At 38.7% G+C, this 19,114-nt stretch overlaps 1 protein-coding gene across 3 annotated transcripts in view; it reads left to right on the forward strand.

Annotated features, from left to right (window-relative positions):
- Positions 1-19,114, forward strand: part of MKLN1 (muskelin 1) — a 393,778-nt gene that overhangs the window by 180,835 nt on the left and 193,829 nt on the right. The gene's annotated exons all lie outside the window — the stretch shown is intronic.

Below are 19,114 nucleotides of genomic sequence, written 5' to 3' on the forward strand. Positions count from 1 at the left end.
ATAGAGATTTGTTTTTATTAATCTATTATATTTTATACCTTGTTACAAGCAGTGAGCTCTAACTGATACAAGACTGATAAGCAAAGTGAAATCATGTGCAGTATAAGCGTCCAGTAAAAAAGTACATGATCCATAAATAAGAGACATCTCATTGAAATCATTATGGAGTAGAAATAGGTCAATATTTGCAGAGTATAACATACATGACTGGTGGTAACGAGGAAAAGTGGCTGGACAGAAAGACATGTACTGTTTGCAAGGAATCTTAAAGGCCATGCTAAAGAATTTAGATTTTATCTTGTGGAAGAAGGGGAGTCAATGAAGAATACTGTCAAGGTCGCAGACATGATCATAGCAGTCGGATATTTGAAAAACACCTCAAACTCTCACTTTTCTTTCCATTTAAGACACTGACCCAAAAATCAAAGAGAATTTCAGCAGATGACATTATCGATGTCAAACCTCATTTACCAAATAGGGAACATGAGGCCCAGAGAAGTGAAGTACTTTATCCAAGGTCACCCAGCTAAAGTTTGGCAAAACAGTACTAACTAAAAGGCCAGTCACTTCTTGCCAGCTCTACGCTTTGTTCATTCCACTGCACCACAGTGCATCAAAGCAGCCGAGACCAGCTGGTGTGCCTGTTTTCAGTTCCCTAATGAAGACATTGGGGATTTAGGAGGGTATTTTCCATGAAAGACTGTCTTCTCTGTAATTTCTCATCTGACTTAAACTACTATTTTGGAAAAAAGGTCTATTTTTCAGTACCAGATTCGGAATATCAGAGGATGATTGGGGTATGTTCAGTGGTCTGTGGGGGTGCCCTTGTACTTTCTGAGCTTTTTCTTTGGAAGATGAGAAGAAAACAGCGATGGATTGAGCTCCTGGAAATGCTGCCTGGTGTCTTGGCATCTGGAGAATTGTTGACTATCCCCATGACTAGGGTTTGGTCAGTCAGTGGATTATCCTTAAAGGGTCAGAGCTAAACAACATGTTAAGCTTGTCTGTTTAAAAGGTCAGTCCCCTTTGTCTGGCATTTTCATATTATTTTCCATTAGTTGCAAGTACTCGTGAAGTACCTTGTATGTGTCTCACAGTGTGATGGGTGCTGGACTCAGAGAAAAGAACAATGCATCCAAGGTCCCTCCCTAATGGAACTTATGATAAAGATATATTCTAAATATATACTAGAGCAATATATAATTATGCTTTTAATGCTTATATGGAAAGCTGTTTTGTCATTTTGTATAATCTAGAATGACATACTTTTTAAAGTTGAGATCTTTGTTCCTTTATAAAAATTAGCCTCTTTAGAGAAAGCATTCACTCATTCTTTCACTTACTACATAAGGTTTTTTTTTTTGTTTTTTTTTTTTTTTTGTTTTTTTTGGGCCACACCCTGTGACGCTCAGGGGTTACTCCTGGCTATGCGCTCAGAAGTTGCTCCTGGCTTCTTGGGGGACCATATGGGACGCCGGGGGATCGAACCGCGGTCCGCCCTAGGCTAGCGCAGGTAAGGCAGGCACCTTACCTCCAGCGCCACCGCCCGGCCCCACTACATAAGGTTTTCATATAGTGATCAGCTGATTAATTGTTCATTATGACTTTTAATTTCCATGTGCTACTCAAGGCAATATGACACATATTTATTTATGCCTTTGGGCTACATGTGTTAGTGCTCAGAGTTTAAACCTGACTCCGTGCTCAAGGATCCCTCCTGGTGGTGCTCAGAGGACCATGTAGGATGCCAGCATTGAATCAAGATCAACTGCTTACAAGGCAAGCACCTTTTCAATATACTATATCTCTAGACCCATATTTATTTCTAATGTCAAATGGGGACACATCTTGGGGAAGCATAACATGTGGAACGCTTGGGGGAATACCAAACTTAAGGTATTAATGAATGATTTCACCATTGGGGAAGTTGGAAACCAAGAAGGATAGAGAAGGTCATGTGTTCAGAAATGTCCAAGGAAACTAGTAAAAATAAATTTCTTAATAATTTTGGCCTAGTTTGAGGATCACCTTGTTTCTTGGTTATTCTTTGCTTGTATCATCTTTCCTTCCCTTGCATGTGGTTCAGTTGATAGGTCAGTGGGTTCGGATGAAATAGTAATGAAGAGAATATTTTATCCATCCCTGAGGGGTGTCATGGTACACTCAAAGAATATTTCTTTTGCAGTGGTAAGGGCGCGGTTTTTTACATCAAACAGCATTTGGCACTCACAGGCTGTAAGATGTTGGGCAAGTTTCTTAACTTCTCTGAGTCACCAATATTCTTTTATGTGAAATGGGAGAATAATGCAAGCTATCAGTGTTGTCCTGGGAATAAAATCAACAACATTTGTAAAGTCCTTCTCTTTGTACTAGGCACAGAATTGGCTCTTGACAACTGTTATTTCCTTTTCACAGCTCTGGGAAGGTCCCATGAATAGCAGCCACCCATCCTCCGCCCTCTCAACTCCAACCTCTTCCTGGAGATGAGAAATGACACAAAAGAGTAAACAGATAGAACCCTAATTAATACCTTGCTTGCTGGTAAAGACTATATATTGTGAGATGTTATGTAACATGAAATGAGGTCCATTATAAGGGTCACAAAAAAACCATGAGATTGGGCAGGTCTCATCTGCAATATTGAGATTAGAATAAAAAAGAGACCCTGCTTCCAGGGGAACAAGACTCTTTCACATCTTTATAGGAACAAGGCAGGTGTTATAAGAGAAAGCAAGCAAGAATTAAGCCAAGCATGTACTCTGCACGTTCCACAAGTGAGATAAAACCATTCTTCTAAGGAAGAAGAACCAGGACAACAGGATTGAACCTCCACAGGGAAGGAATCTGCAATAGAATTTTCTTCTGATTTTTTTCTTCTTTCATGTGGGTCTTCATCCTCCCTCTCACAGAGATCACTGCATTGCTATGGGAAGGCTCAGAGTACAACAGGTAGGGAAACATTGAGTAAACTCATTTATGTTCATAGAGATGTGGGCACCTGTGGCTAGAAAGATAAACCAAAATTAACCAGAGATTAAACATCTGAAGGGAAGGAGCTAATTTGCTCCGGTTGCTGTTCTAGACTAGAGTATACCACAGAAGATGGTTAGAATAGGCACGACAACATTATCTAGCTAAATACCAAGAGTTCAGACCAGCAGTCATATTCCAACAGAACTTGGATGCGACCTATGAGTCCTGACACTGTGTATACTGGAAATGACACTTGGTCCTAGTATTGCATTGTATTCTGCTTGTTCAAGTTTTGAATCTTTAAAGTTTAAGTTTGTTTGATGATTATGAAACTCTATGTTCTCACTATAGAAATTTCAGTACAGAGAAATACAGAAATAAGCTTAATAGTAGTCCATAATCTTACCTCAGAGAAATATTAATGTTACCTTTTTGACTTGATTTCTATGCTATCTTTCTTCAATGCAGTTTATTACACAGATCAGATCCTTTTATCTACACATGCCACATTTGTATGCTGATGTTTTTACTCTAGTATTATATAACCAGTACCCCCTGAATTATTAAAAAGCTTTCACCAATCAACCATTGTTTAAACTGTTATTTTCCTTAATTTAAGCACATCTGGATCCATCTTTACTAATCTATGAAAACCTCACAGTTCTGTGACCCTGGAGGTTATTTCTAAAAGCCAGAATTCTTCAGGGCTATTACTAAGTAGTAGTTTGGTAGCTACTACACAGAACTTTATCTGCTAGAGAAGTCTAACATTTCTTAAAATTGATGACAAGAGTGATCAGAAGATGCAATAATTAAAAACAATCATTAAGAACACAAGCAGGTTTTTCTTGCACACACTTCACTGTTAAATATTTAAAAGGGCTTTTGAATTAGTTTTATATAGCTGCCCAAACACATACATATTAATTTTTTATCATAGTGCTCGAGAAGATAAATCCAATGTGTGCATCAGGTTCTTCTCAGACCTCTTCCTTAGCCAATACATATACATAGATTCCTTGCTCTGTCCACATACAGTTTGTGTGTGTGTGTGTGTGTGTGTGTGTGTGTGTGTGTGTGTGTGTGTGTGTATCAGAACCTGGCATTTCTATGTGCCTCCAAATATTCCCCAATGAAGACTCCAGGCATACTTGATTAAGGCTCATGATAAAGCTTTCATTTGAATATAATGACCCTCTTAAAGAATTTATCTACAATAGGTCTACAATAGATGCTCTATTTTTTTAATTTGATTTCTAAGCCACATCTGGCAGTGCTCAGGAGATATTCCTGGCTCTGTGTTCAGAAATTGCTCCTGGCAGGCTTGGGAGATCATATGGGATCCCAACAATCGAACCTGCCTCAGTCACGTGCAAAGCAAATGTTCTACCTGCTGTGTTACCGCTCCAGCCTCTATGCTCTTTTCTGAATAACTTTCTTACACTCTACACATTTCAAGATTAATCCATGCTGTTGCATGTTCTAGCACTTTATTAATTTTCATGGTTGAAATAGTCCATTACATAGAAACACCATATATTTTTATTCAATGTCTCATGAGCATAGTTTGCCTCCATATTTTAACCACCATAAATAATGCCTCCATGAATTATAATGTCAAAGTTTTTGTGTTATACTATACATCTATTTCTTGAGTATAATTCTTTTTTTTGTTTGTTTGTTTGTTTTTGTTTTTTTGGGCCACACCCGGCGGTGCTCAGGGGTTCCTCCTGGCTGTCTGCTCAGAAATAGCTCCTGGCAGGCACGGGGGACCATATGGGACACCGGGATTCGAACCAACCACCTTTGGTCCTGGATCGGCTGCTTGCAAGGCAAACGCCGCTGTGCTATCTCTCCGGGCCCTTGAGTATAATTCTTTCACCATTTGATTACTCCATGTTTAACATCTGGGGACTGTCAGCTGTTTTCTAAAGTGCATCCTTTTTATATGTTCACTAACAACATGAATTTTTCATTTCCCTATATTCTTACCAGCATTTATCATTGTCTGTTTTTATTTTAGTCAATCTGGATATAAAGGTATCTAATTGTAATTTTGATTTGCATTTCTTCACTCTAATGATGTTGACAATATATATTTATATTTATATATGGTTTGTATATATTTTGGAAGAATGTTTTTTCCAGTTCCTTGCCCATATTTTATTTAGATTATTTGTCTTTTTATTATTGAGCTGTAATGTTTTTTCTTATTCTGGATGCAAGTTTTTATTTTTTTTTTATTCTGAATACAAGTTCCTTGTCAAATAGATGATTTAAAAAGGTTTCCCCCAGATTTGTAAACTTTTATGTTTTAATTTACTTTTAAAGTTTGTCTTACTTTGTAAACTCAATTATTTTATATTTTTATTTTATTTTATATTTATATATTTTATAATAATTTTCTCTAGAGCAAAACAGAATCTTAGTGCTTATAAAATCTCTGAGTTACATATAGACCTTGTTTTCTCCTATACAACATATGATAGCAAGAGGACAGTTTTTTCTTGAGTCTGTAGTAGAAATCTTGGCAGAAATTTTACTTTTTTATGATGTCCTATGAAGCCCAAAAGTTTTTCATTTTGAAGTTAATTTATTTCTCTTTTGTTTTTCACTTCTGTTTTGGATGAGTTACTAAGAAAACAGCCAAATGAAAAAAATAATATTTACTCCTATGCTTTCCTCTATATAATTTTTTAGTTTTTAACTCTTACACTTAGGGCTATAATTCCCTTTTGGGCTAATGGACTTTATGGTGTAAGTATAGATCAACTCCTATCTTTACATGTGGATGTCCAGTGACTTTGGCACTGTTTACTTTAAAAAAAAACAACAACTTTCCTTTTCCTATTGAGTTGTTTTGGCACCCTTACCAAAAAGAATCAATTAATCATAAATATGAGGGTTTGCTTCTGAGCATTGAATTGTAGTCCATTGATCTATGTGTTTCTTTTTACCTGATGTCCTGATTATTGTTATTAGTTTTAGGTTTTGAAATAGGGAACTGTGGTTCTTCTGTGTTTTTCCACTTTAAGAGTATTTTAGCTATTCTACATTCTTTTTTTCACATGAATGCCATATCCATTTGTCAATTTCGGCAAAAATAAATGAACAAGCAGTTAGGATTTAGGCAACTTAAACTACATTAAATTTCATTTTCAGATTTTTCTTTTTTAATGTATAAAAATACAAGTGGCCCACTATGTCACTCACACGTAGAATGTGTGCTTTACAAATATGAGACCTTGGTTTTGATTCCCAAAACCACACACACAATTCAATTGATTTTTGGATATTGACCTTTTATCATATTCAAGAATTTGGGATTTTGTTTTGTTGTGTTTTATGTTTTGGGGCCACACCAAGTGGTGCTCAGAAGTTACTCCTGGCTCTGCACTCAGAAATTGATCCTGGCAGGTTTGAGGGACCATATAGGATGCCAGGGATCGAACCTGGATCTGTCCTGGGTTCGCTGCGAGTGAGGCAAATGCCCTACCGCTGTGCTATTGCTCTAGTTCCTTATCTTACATTCTTTTTTTTTTTAAATAAATTTATTTATTGGTTGGTTGATTGGTGGGCCACACCTAATGATGCTCAGGGGCTACTCCTGGTTCTGCACTCAAGCTGCCCCTAGCAGGCTGGGAGGCCATATGGGATGCCAGGAATCGAACCGGGTCCCTCCCAGGTCAGCCGCATGCAAGGCAAACACCCTACCGCCTTGCTAACTCTCTGGCCCCTTATATTACATTCTTAATAATGATGCTATACTGTTTGTTCTGTGTAAGGCATCATGTTAGATATTGTAGGAAAAAAAACAAGAGAGATAAACAAAGATCTCTGTCCTGAAGAAAGCTAAAGCCTAATTCAGAAAAGACATAGACCTTTGAGTAAATAATACCCCATCAGAGCAATGGATGGAAAGAACAGAACTGTAAATAAACATTACAGAAAATGTGAGCTCTAAAAAAGTTCAGAAGATAAAGAGACCTTTAAAAGTTAAAGTGGGGAAAAATTAACTAGGAAGGATTTGAAGACTCATTCTTTTTCTTTCTTCTTTATTCCTTCCTTTCTATTATTAATACTACCACTTTTCTTCCTCTCATCTCTTTCCCTATTCAATTTTGTTTAAAGCATAAATAGAGCATAATCATTGTTATTATTGTCAGTTTTACAAATGTGATTCACCAGGTTCAATCCCTAGCACTGGATAGATAGATATAGATAATTGCTCATTTACTCTTTCTCTATATATACTGTATTTATTAGTATCTATCTATATATAATAGAGAGTAATATAGCACTTGCAGGGCAGACACCTTACCTCTAGCGCCATCTCGCCTGCCCCATCAGGGGCTTTTTCACGATGAGTATATCATAGTCTCAGAATATGGGTCATAGACATCTACATAAAAACTTTTATCATGTGACTCAGTTTCAGTCAGGTTTGAGAACCTCTGGGTACAGATATAGTAGTAAACCAATCCCTGGATCCATTCTAGTACGACTCTATTAGGGATGATTACAAATTGAGGTCACGGGGCCGGCGACGTGGCGCTAGAGGTAAAATGTCTGCCTTGCAAGTGCTAGCCAAGGAAAGGACCACGGTTGGATCCCCCGGCGTACCATATGGTCCCCCCAAGCCAGGGGCAATTTCTGAGCGCGTAGCCAGGAGTAACCCCTGAGCATCAAACGGGTGTGGCCCGAAAAAAAAGCAAAAAAAAAAACAAAAAACAAAAACAAAAACAAAAAAAAAGCTTTAAATAAAGTTTGTTTAAAAAAAAACAAATTGAGGTCACAAGCACACTTAAGTAAGCATGCACATGAATTGGGGCAACAACTACAACTTTAGTGAAAAAACTCTCAAAGTGGGTATTTCATTGAGAAAGTTCAGAAGTGTCATCAGAAAGACTCAACCTCACAAACTTTTTGTCACATTTGACACTTAAGACATCTCATACGATCTTTCTACTATGGATGGTCTTTACATTGGTGGCATATAGATGCACTTTCCATATATAAATTTCTAACAACAGCATATTGGTTTAAGTTAAAAATAAAAAACTTTAGTTATGAAAAGCAGCCCTGGAATATCTTTCCCCAGAGGCAATTAATCTCTTAAAAATGGTGAGAACATATGAGTTTAGACATGTATATAAATAATGCACATACATTTATAATCTAGTTTTTTTCAAAATCATATTAGAGATGAAGTCCTACAATATTTGCAGAGCTAGTTCATTCTAAATATTTATCAATATTATATTACCTAATGCTATAATATAGTCCCATTGTAAACGATACTCGCATCTATTCTGTAGATGGGTATTTTTCTGAATTTAATTTTTGCTCCAAATCATGATGTAATTCACATCTTTATGTAACATTTTTGGCTGCATGTGTGGGATTTCTTCCAGGGAATATATGTGGAATAGAAACTACTAAGGAATAGAATATACATATACTCAACTATATTGAATTGTTTGCTGGATTACTTTCCAAAGTAGCTGAACTAACTTTTATTCTCATCAGAGACACAGAAATTCTTGTTCTCATGCTCTATCAACACCATCCATTTTGTATATCATGTTTCTATGCCCTGTTTTCAGATTCTGGTGAGGACTGGAGTATGATTTTAAAGCCACAGAAACAGATAAACACAAATATCATTGATGCCTCTGCTCTATGTATTTGTGTATACACATTTAAACACACACAAATATATATTTGGGGTCCATACCTAACAATACTCAGGGATTATGCTGGCTCTGCATTTAGGAATTAGGGATCACTACTGGCATGACTTGGGGGACCATCTGCAGTGACATATGCAATATAAGCACCTGTTGTGCTATTTCTCTGCCCATCTAATATCTTAATAATATAGGAATAAGTGCTTTTCTTGGTCTTTACATCGGTCGCATTTCAATCCTTGAAAAGGGGTAGAAAGGTATCTCTGGCCCAACCCACTTTGCGGATGTTTTTTGAATCAAACAGGGGTATGTGGGTGGCTGGGAATTGACTCCATGCTATCGCTTAGGGCAGGGCAGCTTTCAGCGCTGTCTGCCAGTCTGCTGGGTGGTGGCGCAGTGTGGAGCATTTGTGGCTTTTTTCAAAGCCCCGAGGAATCTGAGAAGCAAGTGAGGGAATGATGCATGAAAACAAAAGGCAGTGGAAAGAGTGACCAGCCAGCAGGCTCCAGCAGGCTGGAACGCTCTGTCCTTGTTATTACTGCTTCATGAGAATGCCGCTGGCTTCCTGGCAAGGGCTGGAAGGTAAAAGCTTCTTGAAAAAACAAGGACAAGTGACCTGCAGTTTGAGACTGGACTTTGGCCAGCTTCCTCGTTTTTCCAGCGGAAGGTAGAGAGTGACCACTTGGTGGGCTTCCTCCAATCTTCGCCCTCTCTCCTGGCATTTCTCCTAAGAGTGTTCTCCCACTCCTGAGCAGCAGGCCCTGGTCTCAGAGGCAGGGTTGGCTCCCAAGAGAAGTAGGCGGTACCCTAGAGAGAACTATTCCCCAAGGAATGATCTGAAGGTCAGCCTTGGGAGGGAAAAAGATTTCAGTCATCGTTCTCATTCAAAGGGCCTTGGCCACAAGGGAAAGGCTCCTAGTTTGGGATATTGAGACTGGGGGTGTCCTCATCTCCTTCTCAATGACTCATGAGCTAGTCAGCCCTGGTCCCATATACCTTCCCTCAGGACAGCCTGCCTCAGTTTTCAGTAGAGGAAAGAAGTTTCAGGAACTCATTAGTGAGGTGCTAATTTCTACTTAAACTTAGTGGGTGCTCCAGAAGTCAACCTCTTTTCTGAAAAAAAAAAAAAAATCTCTCTTCTTGACCATGAAAATACCTGGATGTAAAAGAAAAGGGTGCATTCTCTTCCTCTCCTAGTGGGATAATGAATAAAAATAGGCCTTTGTGGATACAATAGGGCTTGGCTATGGGTATGGTTTGCTTGGCAACCACTCAGGCCAAATTATTTCTCTTGGTCTCAAATTCTCTTCATTTCGCCTTTGCCTGATGAAGTCCGAGAGGATCAATTTAAATGTGCCCCCCTCTTTTTTTAGTCAAACTCCCATCAATAGAGTTAATCATTCCCTTCTTTTTGGCCCCACAGTATTCTGTTCTTATAATAAAAGTTCATCATTATTATTGTGTGACAATTACTTAGTTGGGATTGTGCCTTATCCTGGGTTTGCTTGCATGTTCCTCCAATATTTATGAACTGTACTTTAACATAATAGTCCTTTGATAAATGTTTATTGAATGAATCAAAATTTCTGAGAAAACACCAACACTCAACTTTTATATTTTTCTTAATTATTCCCTGCCTTTTTCCTCCCTGGGGTGAACTGCAAATCTGTTTCAGCTCCACAAGGACTGAAGACCTGCTAAAACCAAATGTAATGCTGTTTTTTATTTCCTTCAGAAAAATTGCTCCAGCAGGACTGGGTGTTTCAGATCTATCATTCTGTTACAGGTACAGAAATTGTTTCCAGGAAACACTGCCATTATTATCTCTGAAAGGCAAGTCTGTGGAAATAGTTATTTTCCATTTACGGATGGACAAATGGAAGCTTTCTTCTTCATTTACCAATTACAGAATGTCCACTCTGTTCAGAGTACAGTGCTAGACTTTTCATGGAATGTAAAGACGTATAAGGGAAAGCCCTAAGGAAGACTTACAATCTGGTTGGAATGAGAAGTATTTCTATGTAAAAGTAACTATGACTTGTTATTTGAATTATATGGGTGTTCTGAAACAAAGCACCAAGGGAGAAGATAGAAGTTAGGCAGAAGAGTTTCCAGACCAACTAATCAAGGAATTCATGGTAGACACCATCAAGTTCACCGTGAACAGATTTCATGTGAGACTTCATTTGGCCCTGGTTTCCCATGACTGCTGTAACAAATTAACACAAACTGGGTGGTTTAAAACAACATAATTATATTTTCTCACAAGTCTAGAGGCCAAAAATACAAAGTCTAGATTTTGGTAGAGCCAAGCTCCTCCCAAGATTCAAAGATAGAGGCTGTTCCTCTGTTTTGCTGGTTTTTGCTGCCTGCAGGCTTCCCTGGCTTGTGACTTTCTTCACTTCTGAACCCATGTTCCTCATTCACTTCTCTTCTTCCCCAAACTCCATCTTTTTATCTTTTATGCATGTGAGATTACCTTTAGGGTCAACCCAAATAAATTAACACAAACTTGTCAGGATTCTGAACTGACCCCCCCCCCCCACACACACACACTTCCTATTGACAAAATCCAGCAGTAGCCAGAAGGCAGGGATTCCTGGTAACAACTCCTCTGAAGAACAACCTGATGAAGCACATAGCAGGAAACTGCAGGAAAAGGGGCACTCATGAGCTGTCTAATGTTAATTCCCCCAAAATATCTTCAGGTGTGAATAACGTGCCTTCTGAAAAGAGTCTTGCCCATCTTAGCCATCATATTTCTGGTAGTAGTTATATTCCCCCTTAGCTCCAGGTCTTTTGTTTATTTTGTTTTGGGTTCATATCCAGCAGTGCTCAAAGTTTCCTCCTGGCTCTGCACTCTAGGATCACTCCTGGTGGTGCTCAGGGCATTTATATGGGGAGCTGGGAATTGAACTCAGGTCAGCAAGTGCCTTACTCACTACTCTATTGCTCCAGACTCTACGACTCTTTCCAAAGTCCCATGAAACTATTTCCTTTCCTTGTCTTTTCAATCCCAGGCATATACTCTTGCTAGTCTCAACATTCTCTTAAGTTTCCACAATCCTGACTACATCCTTTTAAGTCATGTCTATATAGAATTATTTTCAAAATCCCAGCTGAGGGTGCCTTTGGTTTCTGGCCATGATTCCCACTGATACAGATACCAAGAAGAAAAAATTGAATTTCCTGAACAGAAGTAGGCTCCAATGGCTTCAATTTCAGTGTAAGTAATGACCAGTGAGGATGGAAAGGTGATTCAGCACACAATAACAGCTGAGTTTTCTGGTGAGCTCTTCAGCAGCAAATTCTGCTGTTTTGTACTCTAATTATCTGCTATTACAGTGATTCTACTTCCACTGCCCTTGCTCCTAAGTACTTTCTATTGTGTCTCACAGCATCTATTGCTGCTTGGTGGTTGTTGCCATTAGACTTGAGCTTTCTTTCATCCTTCTGTGGATCTTTTGGTTTCTTTCCACTGCTAACTGCTGGCTCCATGCCTGTCTTTCATATTTGACTCTTTCAAAGGACCTAACTGATTTGGATCCTTACTATCAAGTATGGGCCTTCAGGCAGAGTTTCCTTGACAATCTGTCATTTAAATAGGATTTTTTTTGGGGAGTATTGGTTTTGGGGATGGTTTTTGTTTTTGTATAGATGCCTGCTGGACTGAATAATTTTGTTTATGATGGAGAATAAATGGATGCATAATTTGAAACCTTAGCAATCCCTAGAAGTTGCTTATAGGTGTACCAGACATTCTGATATTTCAGGGAGTAGATGTGTAGGGCAAGTAGCTTGCCTTAGAGATCTTGATCCAGGAATCAGATGACCACAGACCACAGAGATGTCTACCATGCTTCATTTCAGCCTCACACACAGTCTTGAGGTGTTTGGGGGGTGTGTGTGTGTGAGAAGGGGATTCTCTTATAGAGATCAGAACAAAGCCCACATACTGTCCACTTCAGCCTGTTCCTTCCCCCAAGTCCGGCGTTTGCATGATTACTCCCATTTGCCTGCCTGCGTAGGCACTTCAGGCTAAAGACTGATTGTGCCAGTGTGGAGGAGAAACCTAGAATATTACACTCTTCCCTGTAGGGCTTCATCTGTATCCACAAGTAATTCTATTGTATGGTCGATAACAGGGATGTGGCTGGTTTCAGGAAAGCAAAAATACATGTGCACCAAAAAGCAATTATGCTCAGAGATCTTGTGGTATAATTCAAATTCAAGTAGAGTAAAAATATATAAAATATGAAAATGCAGGTAATGGTGGTGTGTAAAGAACCTTGAAAGAAGGTTAGTTTCGGAAGGAATTTTAGACATTATGGGTATAAGAAGTTATTGAAGGTTTTGAGCATGAGGGAATAAATTAAAATCCATTTCAGTGACCTGATAGCAGTGGTACTCAAATAAGATTTGAAGCAAAGAATGTGCAAACAGAAAAGCATACTAGGATACTAGTATATCTAAGTGAGAATAATGGGAACCCAAATCATGGTAAACCTAGAAAGAAAAGGAAGAGTTAATTGTTAGATACTGAAGGCACTTGTATCTACTAGTCAAATTGAAGCTATCTTTGTTACTAATTCAGAACCTTTTTACCAAGGATCCTTTTAATTATTTTCTTCCAAATAGGTGACACCTCGGGCCTGGAGAGATAGCACAGTGGCGTTTGCCTTGCAAGCAGCCGATCCAGGACCAAAGGTGATTGGTTCGAATCCCGGTGTCCCATATGGTCCCCCGTGCCTGCCAGGAGCTATTTCTGAGCAGACAGCCAGGAGTAACCCCTGAGCAATGTCGGGTGTGACCCCCCAAAAAAATTAAAAAAAAATAGGTGACAACTCTTAATAAACAAGCAATTCTATCAATTATATTCATAATAATGACAATAGTAGTATCAGTGATTGTTATCTTTTGGAATACACTTAAGGCTTGATTATGAAGCCAACAAGAATTTAATTTAGGAAGTGATGGACCCATCAAGGAAGAATCGAAAGAAATTAAGCCTTTATTTTCTAGAAAAGCAAAACCCAAACCAAAAATGAGTGCTGATTTTTGTTTAGAAGATGTAACCTCACAACAGTATGTGTGTTTGTCTGGGTGAGAGAGAGAGAGAGAGAGAGAGAGAGAGAGAGAGAGAGAGAGAGAGAGAGAGAGAGAGAGAGAGAGAGAAGGAGGAGAGAGAGAAGGAGGAGAGAGAGAGAGGGAGGAGAGAAAGAGAGTGAGAGAGAGAGATGATATATAAATAATCTTTTTTGTTTTGGGGCCACACCATAACAGTGCTCAGGAATTACTCAGTGGTCATTCCTGAAGGGCTCAAGGGACCATATGGAGAGCCAGAGATCAAACCTAAATAAGCCATGGGGCAAATACCCAACCCTCTGTACTATCTTTCTGGCCCAAGGCCTGAACAATCAGCAGAGGCAGTGGGTACTACAGCATGGTTAGACAGATTATCTTCAAACATATTATATAAAAATATGTTCTGGTAAATTCTTGGCCAGGAGAAAGGGAAAGGAATATATCTTCATGGTTTTTTCCTATATTCTACATCCTTAGATCAAAATTCATTACATTAGGAGTTTCTTTCCTCATACTTAATGTTATCAGCTGCTCCATTGTTCATCTCACAACCAGCAATAGTCAAGGCTTAATGATGTGGTTGTCAATCCTAGGAGTGGAAAGAGTAGGTAGAAGTTCACGATCTGTAATTGTTGAGCCTGATTTCTCAATAGCAACAGAGAAAGACAGTGCAGATACCTACCTAAGCCTTAGTCTTAGGTAGGATGGTGCAAACAAAGCAAACCAGTTGCCTTAATAAGACTGATAAAATATGCAATAAGGATTTGAGATATGGTAACAAAAAATGTGATGAAGCACATAAAGGTCCATCAAATGCAATAAATAGTGAAAGAAAAGTTAAGGTAGAACATTATGGCCATGTCTGACCAGTGATTGGATATTCAGATATTCAGAACCACCTCCAATGAGGCACCTGAGCTATACAAAAGAAGTAAGCATAAATATTCATATTCCTATACATCAGAGAATAAATAAGTAGGAACAAGGGCTTTTGAGATAGGCCGAGCTGTACTCAAGTTGCAACTGTATATGATGCTGGACTATTTGCTTACTGCAAGGCTGATATTTATTATTTCTTACACAAGAATGATGACAGCATATAGTTTTTGCTTGCCAAACATTCTCATGATGCTAAGTAACTAGACATTAGGGTAGAAGATGGTAAGTAAATGGTGGTGATCATAATGAATGGTATCATTCTTGGGTCATGGTGTAATTGTCCCATATTTTCTCTTCTCCATACTGTCTATTCTGTTCTTATATGCTTCTCGAGTAAGGTGAGTAACCTGAGTCCCTTACAATTGCTTTGGGCTCACTCCACATCTGAGTCCCAGCAAAGGTTGATACTGACACATTATAAACCATCTTACTGGGCCCGGAGAGATAGCACAGCGGTGTTTGCCTTGCAAGCAGCTGATCCAGGACCAAAGGTGGTTGGTTCGAATCCCGGTGTCCCATATGGTCCCCCGTGCCTGCCAGGAGCTATTTCTGAGCAGACAGCCAGGAGTAACCCCTGAGCAATGCCGGGTGTGGCCCCAAACAAACAAACAAACAAACAAACAAAAAAAACCCATCTTACTTTTGATATCAAGATATTTTCCCTTTTATATCTTGAAATGCCCATTTGTTTCCAAAATGGGGAAAAAAAACCTTTTTGCCCCTTCAAAGCAGAAAAAAAGTTTTTTGGTCAAAATTTTGGTGCCCCAAGAAAGCACTGTCAAGTATCAAAGTGTTGCTAGACCCACATAATATAGATGTTTTTAGAAGACTTTAAATGTGGGCCCAGAGAGATAGCACAGCGGTGTTTGCCTTGCAAGCAGCCGATCCAGGACCAAAGGTGGCTGGTTCAAATCCCGGTGTCCCAGATGGTCCCCCGTGCCTGCCAGAAACTATTTCTGAGCAGACAGCCAGGAGTAACCCCTGAGCACCGCCGGGTGTGGCCCAAAAAACAAAAAAAAAAAGACTTTAAATGTGAAAAATGTGGACATGATCATCTTCATACAAATGGAACTTGATGAGGGGCCAAAGCAATAGTACAGTGGGCAGTGTGTTTGCCTTGCATGTAGCTGATTCCAGTTGCCTAGCATTCCATATGGTACCCTGAGCCCACCAGGACTAATTCTTGAGTGCACAGCCAGGAGTAAGCCCTGAGCATTGCAAATGGTACTTGATGAGAAAGCATTTCTAGACAATAATCTTAAATTATCTTTGCTTCCAAAAATTTAAATGATTTAGGATCTAGCATAAGTATATTAAATACCATGAATAAGACACAGAAAAAATATGTAAATACTTTGGAAATTTCAAACTATCACTTTCTACCCACAGCCTATATCATGAAGAATAAAAGCCCAAATTCTAATGACACAAGAGAGCTAGTCACCAGTTATGGAGCCTTAATCCCATTCTAATAGACAGCAATATAGCATACTTTTCTAGGCTAACAAGAAGAAAGCGCTAGACTAGAGAGACAGTTTACAGGATAAGGCACTTATGATATGTTGAGCATTGCCAGGAGTGACCCCTGAGCACCAAACCAGGAGTAAGTCCTGTGCATCTCTGGATGTGACCTTTAAAACAAACAAACAAACAAACAAAAAAGCAAAAATCTTTACAGATTACCTAAGCCCCAGTTTTATTATTTGATAGCCCTACGATTTGGGGGCAATTATTTAACCTTCCTGTGTCTCATTTTCTGAAATAGAAAAAAAGAAAAGCACCTCACATAGTTGTTGGGAAGGTTGTATATGGTAAAGTGTTTTTAAAATAGTGCTACTAGATAAGGCTAGTTAAGTGTTTGCTAGATAAACAAAATACTTCCTCTCATTCATTGTACTTCAGCAGCATGGAGTCCTCGCTATATCCCCTACGGCCAAATGCACACTCCTGCCCAAGGGCTTTTGTATTTGTTGTTCACCCAGAAAGTGTGTGTGTGTAGGGGGAAGTATGGCCAATGTCCACACCTTCTTCAAGTCTTTGTTCAACTAGAAGCACCTTTTAAAGAATGAAAACCTGATTTTAAATGGCAATTCCCTCCTGTAAATCGCTGTGGTGTTTATTTTTCTCATTAACACTTACCTACTTATAAAATGTGCACATTTATTTGATTTATGCCTATCTCTAAAAACTAAAAATAGATAAGGGTAGAAATAGGTTTTTATTATTTATAATTAAAATACTAAACACAATGTGGGGGGGGGGTACAGGACTTGTGAATGCTCAGTGCTATTTGTGGAATGAATAGAAGCATAGTTTTCAGGGAACAAAGCCTGAATGTGCATGGGGAGGGGGGAGGGGGAACCAGGGATCAATCCAGGGCCTCACATATGTCAGGCATGTGCTTTGCCATTGAGCCACCATTCCTGATCCTAAGAGTTGAGTTGTTTAAAAGGTGAATTTATAAATGAGCTTCCTAAGATACATATAAACAATCCCCCCCAAGTTGTTCTCTTAAGTCAAATAGGTATGATTTCCTCCAAGTCACTTTTTTTTTTTAAGTTTAACTCCTGTGTTCTCCTGGAGCTATTTAAAGGTAAACTTGTCTCAAAACATAGACCAAAACTAGCTCCAATGCCTAAAGAGCACACTCTGAATTAATGAGATTGAGCAACTCCTGGTGAAGTTGATTGCTGGTAGACTCTGTGGCACTAGCATTTATCCAACATGACCTGAAAGTCCTGTATCAGGATACAGAAAGAAGAGAACTAATAAACACTCTGAGTTGGCACAAACCAGTAGACAAATAGAATCACGGGTATGACATAAAAAACAAACTGGACCCTATGAGACCCCAACTCACATACTTAATAGGTGACAAAAAGCTAGAATTCAAACCATCAGCTTACAAAATTCATACTCTTCCCAGAATCTTATAAGCTACAAATGTCTTCATCAAATTTTTCATTTGCATTACTTATGTAGAGAGTTATAACAAAATATATAGAAAAAAGAATACTCAGTAAATGACAACATAGTATGATTGTACTTTAAGACTCATGATTTTTTTCCATGGGGAATAATCACATTAGCCTCCTTGGAAGAAAACCCTCAGTCCCCATATATCTATCTAACAGCTAAAGTAAGCCCTGTTGGAGTAAGAGCCCCTAGTTACACTTTAAAAAGAAATTTTTCTTAATTTAATTGTTTAAAAAGTAGTATTTTTTCCATTAAGAGTTGACCTTATAGGCTCTTACAAAACTAATATGAGACAATTTGATGTCCCAAATTGTGTTGGGTATTGTTGTATCAAAATGACAATTGCATTTTTAAAAACTATAGAATTAAAATGACTAAAAAAGTGGGATAGAAAAGGAAATAACATTAGGGAAACAAAGGAAAACAAAACCTTTATAGAGGAATGTTATCTCATAAGTGCTAGAGAAATGATAAGATTTAAGGAAAACACTGTTAAATAATCCCCCAAGAAGTAACTGACTCAATTAGTGGATATAAAACCTTTGGGTGAATGAAGCATAGATGGGAACTCTGATTTTAATGATTACCAAATAAGGTCTGTTGAAGTCCTTATGCTCAGGACCTCAGAATGTGACCTTATTTGGTAGTAGGGCTATTGCAGATATAAATGATGAAATTAGGTCATACTGGATCAGATAAATCTCTACTCCAATACGATTATTGTCTTTATAAGAAAACAGTCAAGAAGACAAAGCAAGTACACCATGTGAAGACAGCGAAGAATTTAAGTACTGTATTTCCACGCCAAGGAATGTCTTGGGCCAACCAGGATCTAGAGAGGGCAAGGGAAGATCTGTTCCTGTGGTTCCAAAAGGGGCCTCTGCTAACATAATGACTTTATGCTTCTAGTCTACATAACCAAAAGTTATTTTCTATAGTTTTAAGCCATTGTGGGCCCTTTGTTATAGCAGACCTATGAAACAAATACAAGACTGAACAGGATGCAAGATGTCACCTTTGGAAATATGTGCTTAAACACTAAGCTACCATTGAATCAAGTGTTAAAACTCCACATTATGTATAGTAGGATAATCTGACATTACTTAATTCTGGATATGATGCAATTAAGTGGTATAGAGCATCACTTCAATAGGCTGATTACAATTGATCTTTTCTTTTCTTTTTTTTTTTTTTTTTTTTTTTTTGGTTTTTGGGCCACACCCTGTGACGCTCAGGGGTTACTCCTGGCTATGCGCTCAGAAGTTGCTCCTGGCTTCTTGGGGGACCATATGGGACACCGGGGGATCGAACCGCGGTCCGTCCTAGGCTAGCGCAGGCAAGGCAGGCACCTTACCTCCAGCGCCACCGCCCGGCCCCAGATCTTTTCTTTTCTTACCCATTGACTTTGTAAGGGAACTTTGCTTCAACTCCCACCAAAAGGTAGAGCTTAC

This window comes from Suncus etruscus, chromosome 1, assembly GCF_024139225.1.
Source record: "Suncus etruscus isolate mSunEtr1 chromosome 1, mSunEtr1.pri.cur, whole genome shotgun sequence".
NCBI lineage: Eukaryota > Metazoa > Chordata > Mammalia > Eulipotyphla > Soricidae > Suncus > Suncus etruscus.